The 6,483-nt window shown below is 36.6% G+C and overlaps 1 pseudogene; it reads left to right on the top strand.

Moving 5' to 3' along the window:
- The first annotated feature begins 237 nt into the window (after positions 1-237).
- Positions 238-1,513, top strand: LOC124976304 (corepressor interacting with RBPJ 1-like; annotated as a pseudogene).
- Positions 1,514-6,483: the final 4,970 nt, after the last annotated feature.

The following is a 6,483-nucleotide window of genomic DNA, read 5'->3' on the forward strand; positions in this document are numbered from 1 at the left end:
TGTGCCAATTTACTTTTATTCCTTAGTCAAAAATTCAACTGTCTTTGTGCTAGATGATCAATTTCAGGTCATTTGATAGGATAATAGAAGAAGAAAGTCACAGGAACATCTTGATATCCAGGAGACCTCTGAAGTCTTTCAATTCAGTGTGTCTTAAACATTAGAACAGATAAGAATTGTCTAGAAGGCTTACTAAAAAGCATATTCCCAGAAGTATTCCTTAACTCAGACTCCAAGATGGGAAAATCCTTTGCCAACTTCTTGTGCTGTAAGGACTTTCATCCTGCCACTGAAAGTAATATCCAAAAGGTATGGATGGCACGACAGAAATTATAATATGATAAGGAGAAACATGAATTAATGCAACAGTATCTTAAAAGTACAAGTGTTATATGATAAAAGATTGCTTATGGAAGATGAATGTGTAAAGAATAGCCTTAATTTCATGTGTGATTTTCCACTAGGCACTAAAGAAAGAAAATAAAGAGAAAGAAGAAACAAAATATAAATTTGAATGACAGAAAGGAACTCCATGTGAAAAAATATGCTAAAGATGACAAGAGCATCAGAGATCAGTCGTTTGGTGTTCCAGTTTTGAAATGTGAGATGTGTTAAATATCACAATCGGGATCATGTCAGCATAATTCAATTATATCCTTTGTTTGAATTTTCTGGAATTAATGTATATGGGGTTCCCACTGATAGCTCAGGGCACTAATGGTGGAGATGAGAAATAGCGGGTTTTCATTGCAAATGAAATGTACTGAGGAGAAACATGAGTGCAAATGATCCATCAGAGAAACTGAATAATGTCTTTGTTGACTCAGTAGTATGCTACCAGTGAGGGTGTAGAATATTAGAAGTTAAATTCTTAAAGTCACTCACAACCCAACAAAACCAGAAGCAGCTCAGGAAATTGGATAGATTTGAAAAAAAAGAAAGAAAGAAAAAATGTAAAAAAAAAAAAGTTGCAGAAAAGCAGATGTAAATTTAAAAACCTCCTTTTCCTCCTCTTCCTCTTCTTATTCCTCTTCCTTTTTCTCCAGTGTGACTTCCAAAAGCAGTAGTCAAAATTACTACAAAGAAAATTTTTATAAAGAAGAAAAGAAAGAAATGCAAGTGTTCTGGAAATTACGGTGGTTGTGAAGAGGTCAAGTCTAAGAAAAGTAAATCTCATGAAGAACTTTCTAGAAACTATAGTGACAAGGGGAAAAAAAAAAAAAAAGCTTGATTTTAAAATCAAGAGATTTCTGGAGAGGACAGTAAATGGAACCAACCTGACTGTGACGAATATCTAGAAGTCATCATCACAGCTTAGAGAAGAGGGGGTCTGAGAAAAATGAGCAGCAGAAGTCATAGCAGGGATGAGAGGAGTGGGAGAAGCCCATGTTCTGGTTGTTATGAGCAAAACGAGAAAAAGCAGCAGCCACAGCAGAGTCCTGGTGAACAGCGCAATAGAGGAAAGACACCAGAACATCAATGGTATCCAGGCACCCAGCAGACGACATGCTGAAGAGACATGAAGAGAAGAGCAGAAGTAGGGAGAGAATAGAGACCACGTGTGACAATCACCTAGGAATAAAAATCTGTCCATTTTCTTACTGAAAAACTTTTGCAAGGACTAAATTATATACTGTTGTCTTTCTAATTAAAAAAATCTGGATTCTAGTTCTCCATCTCTGTAAACTGTCATTTCAAATACAAACTGCATGAGTATCATAAGGATGAATTTTGCAAATATTTGTAAGTCATCTAATTTGAGGTTGTAGAAATATTTTCTATTGATAATTACATCTTCGAACCCTGTACCAGATTTAAAAAAAAAAAAAAACATATAACTTCGTGAAACTTTCTTTGTCCTAAAACATCATTAAAAGAGTGACAGCACATTGAATGATTATTAAACAAAAAATATATTCCTGGGCCTCACCCTCCAAATTCTGATCCAGTAGGTCTGGGAGAGCACTTGAGAATTTCACTATCTATTAGAGAACTAGGTGGTGCTGCTGTTGGTCTGCAATTTCGTTTTGAACAACTTTGGTCTACTTGATAACTACAATAATCACCTGTCCATAAGTTCAGTTTTGCCAAAGATGAATGTTCTAAATTTTTACTAGACATCACTAAAGAGATTGCTTGAAATGGAAGTTTCACAATGCAAATATCAGAGTCTTCCTCCTCTGGTTTGCAGGCCACCCCGAGAATCAGTACTGGTTTCTGAATCAGTAAGTCAGGAGCCTCCATGTCTGACTGCAGCTTTCTTACCTCTTTTACCAACAAGGGTCTGGAGACGTCTAACTTTTTCTCATTTATAAGTTCATGAGCTTATAATGATTTAATCCCAGGGGTACTATTTGTATCGAGTTATATCCTTATCTTGATGACTTAACAAATATTTACTTTATGCCTGCATGTACCCGAAACAGTTTAAGGTGTTAACAGTGCAGCAAAGAACAAAATAGGAAATATCCATGATAGCATCACCTTACAATTGACTTCCTAATTCCAATTCCAGAAATCCAAACAACTGGGGGTTGCAAACCACTAGCCTCAAACGTGCAACCCCTTTCCCTGGGGGTAGGTCCTGTTTTCATGATCCTTTCCATCAACCAGAAGAAATTATAATGTGATACAGATTTTTCTGCTCAGAAGTCACACTCTCATTTCTCACTCCCTTATAAATGTTGCCCCAATAGAAACTGAACCCATTAGGTCTCCTTGGATATGAAGATTTGAGATGATACAGCTCCCCCGATGGTAACCACTCCCTCGTAAAAGTTCATTTTGCCCCGTGAACCTCAGGTCACCCTTCATTCCTGTCTAGCATTTCCAGCATGGGTCTTGTCACCTATGGCAATCTCAGACCACAGAATCTTCTCACCTCACTCTTCTGATTCCTGCTGTGATAGAATTGATTCTATTTCAATTGATAAACTATTTGGGGGAAGATTACATGCCATTGATTTAGGAAAGCAGTGTGAGGGAGCTCGGAAAGAGCTTATGTTTTAAAAAGCATCAGAGCAACCATCCTAATTCCACCACCTAATGATATCTGTATGGTGATGCATAAATGTGACATCTCTAGAAGCAGGCTCTTCTGGTAGAACTGCTCCCATCACTAATGAGATGAAATTTCTAATAGTCACAAACACAATGCCAGCCATGAAATAGGAAATTGAAAATGGTTGGTTACTGCAATAGACAGACCACAAATGTGGCCCCCGTTCTTCTCCTCTCCCTGTATCCATGCCCCTGTGCACTGGGATTGACTCTTTCTCCCATGAAAAGGCCAGATTTATATCTCCATCTCTTGAATCTTAGTGAGTCAGTCACTTGATTTGGACAAAATAATATGGCAAATTTTTACCATGTGGATATGAGTCATCTCCTCAAAGCTACTGTGTTAATGCAAGAATATTCAGAGGTGAAATGATTCTATTATAAGAGCTGTAACCTAACCAGTCTATCCCAGTTTGAATGGACTGACTGACTGAGTGATAACTGTAGACAGATGGGGCATGGGTGGAGGAAGTGAGCCCCCTGGAAGGATGCACTTCCCTGTAGTCCCTTCCTCCTCCTCAACCACCCCTTATATTTCTCTTTCCTTTATTCCTTCTTTCCTTTCATGAGCTGAGGGATATTCCTTTATTTAACCCTTCCACCATGATGCGTTGCTTCACCTTGGACCCATAGTAATGGAATCGGTCATGTATGGACTGAGACCTCTGAAACCATGAGCCCCAAATAAACTTCCTCCTATAAGTTGTTCTTGTGGGGTATTTTGGTCACGGGTGCAAAGTTGAGTAAAACACAAATACTATGTGAGATAGTTCCTCAAGAAGTTCCCTGTGTTTCTTTTTCTTTTGTATTCCTGCACATTTGAATAAGCTCTAGGTAGCCTTGTGGGTGAAAGATACCTCACTGAGCAGAGCTGAGTGAGCTACATCCTCAGATTTAAGAGTAACTCACAATAAACTAGCAAATCTACCCTGTTGGCCTACAGCTGAAAATGGAGGAGTGTGTGCCCAGCTCAAACCAGTCAACCTGGACCTATTTGGCAGGATCACCAAACTTACCTAAAGTCTGGTAGAAAACACCAAACAATTATTAGTTTAAGCCACTAAGTTTTTGAGTGGTTTATTATGCAACATTATTGTAGAAATAGATAAACTCTACATTCCTTTTCCAAATTCCTTTACCTATTTTGTTCAATGTTATCCATGGAAACTAAAACTTCTTAGTCTACTTTATTTTCTTCCTTTCCTTACACCCCAATACAAGGCCAATCAGTCACCAATCCAAAATGTTCTATGACTTGGAGGCAATGTCCTGTAGAACTGGCAAATTTTTCTTCCCTGGAAATGAATGCTCTTCATATGTTTTTCTCCAAGACTTCAGTTACATGAAAGTCCCTCTTACACAACTTACTCCCACTAGACAGAACAGTTGTTTGACTCGTTTCTGGGTCATATCACACTAGTAGTAATGGTTCCCAATTCTTTCAAAGCTGCAAATGTCCTTGGACACAATATTGTTTACTTGTTAGCCCCTCATCTGGAACTGGACCTTGTCTCATGTAGGAAACTTTGTCTCTGTCCCACCTTACCTATATTCTCCTCCTGTCATGCCCAGTAACCTGGAGATCATGATCATTATTTTATTTACCACCATATCACTAACTTCTGTTTCACTGAAGACATTTTGAAATATGCATTCAGTGAGAAAATGACTAAAAAATTGGATGTTAATATTGTTCACATTGAAAACATATTTCCCTTTTTCCATATTCCATCGATTAAGATCATACTATCTATTTAATTTTTTATTTGTTCTAATTAGTTGTACATGACAGTAGAATGCATTTGTATATTTTGATAAATCAAGCATAAATGGAGAATATCATACTATTTTTGTAATGGCTAACCTAAGTAACAATCACAATACATTGTCTACACTTCTCCAAGATCATACTACTTTTCTCCATTTTAATAATTAAGTATATACCTGTCTAATCCTCAGAATAATACATACTAATGTTTAATTCTTACTCCCTTCTACAGTTACATAAAATATTCCTTGAAATAAGTTGGATTTAATTGTTGAGCTGAGTAGTCTCAACTGAAAGTTTGTTCCATACTAATTTGGAATCATAGTGTGTAAATATCCCTTAACCCTTAATAAGGAGAGATAAATGGATAAGTTTTGGTAACCTAAATATTTAAAACACCTTGAGTAGCTTGGAGATCTATTAAAGTACAGAGAATGTGGAAAGATTTATCAGTCTACTGTACACAGTATAATGCTATGTAACCAACTATCCCAAACTCAATGGCTTATAACATATATTTATTTCTTGTTCAGATATCTTCTAGTCAGCTAGGTCTGGCTGGATTTAGCTAGGCTTGGATTCTGGTTATTGTTTGGATGCAGATCTGATCTATAGCTTTTGTTCTTATTAAATGGTGGCTTCTGAAGACTGATTCTTCTCATGATGAAAGGCAGGAACATGAGAAGTCAAATTCCACCACATTTACATTTAAAGTTACTTTGTGCAACATATCCACCAATACTACATTGACCAAGCCACTTTACATAGCCAAGCTCAACCTTAGTGGTTTGAAGAAATATATTTTATCTACTCTAGTGGGAGGAACTATAGGGGAGCAAAGAGCATGACTGCAGGAATGGGGACAATAATGGGGAATATTTACACAATGCCTGTAACTGGGAACTAAAGGAATGAAAAATAGAAATATTGGAGTTTCATTAGGGTTAAGACAATTATCTCAATTCCAAGTTTTGGCTTCATCACTGCATATACAAAAACCCATCATTTTATATGTGTTCTAGGCTGCAAGTCAGTTGAAAAGAAATTTTGTATTATAAACAAATCCATCAGTACTATGTTTTTTAGATGACAATACAGGAAGTACATTTCTATGCTTTTTTTCCTTCTGTTCAGCTGAATTATAATAAAAGCCTGTTTAATTTGGAAATGGCACCAGTAACTGGAAATAGTTTTGATATCATTTCATTTACTGAAAGAAAATTTCTGTTCACACATACATTTTCTGCTTTAAGATTTGCCTTTGAGTACAAAAACAGTCTTTATTTAGTTTAAGTAAAATATATTATTCTTTAATATGCTACATAGTATATATAATCTTACAAATGTGTAGGAGGTAAGAATTTGCTACTACTATAATACAAAGTCAAATAAATGTCACATTTCTTTATGTTCTTTCAATCATATTAAATCCGACTTTAAGTCTGAAGGGAAATTGAATCTTACTCATTATTAGGCACTGTCACATGACTCCCCTTTATTCATTCTGCCCTCACTTGGCAATGTCTTGAATTAGACAAGGGATCTCAAGCAGAACAGAACACCTGGAGAGAACGTGCTAAGCTCCAGCACACACTGGGAACCAGTAAATTCTTAATTTCCCAACTAATCTGGTCCCTGAAGTCTCATAGCTCTGC

The sequence above is a fragment of the Sciurus carolinensis genome, chromosome 2 (assembly GCF_902686445.1).
Source record: "Sciurus carolinensis chromosome 2, mSciCar1.2, whole genome shotgun sequence".
NCBI lineage: Eukaryota > Metazoa > Chordata > Mammalia > Rodentia > Sciuridae > Sciurus > Sciurus carolinensis.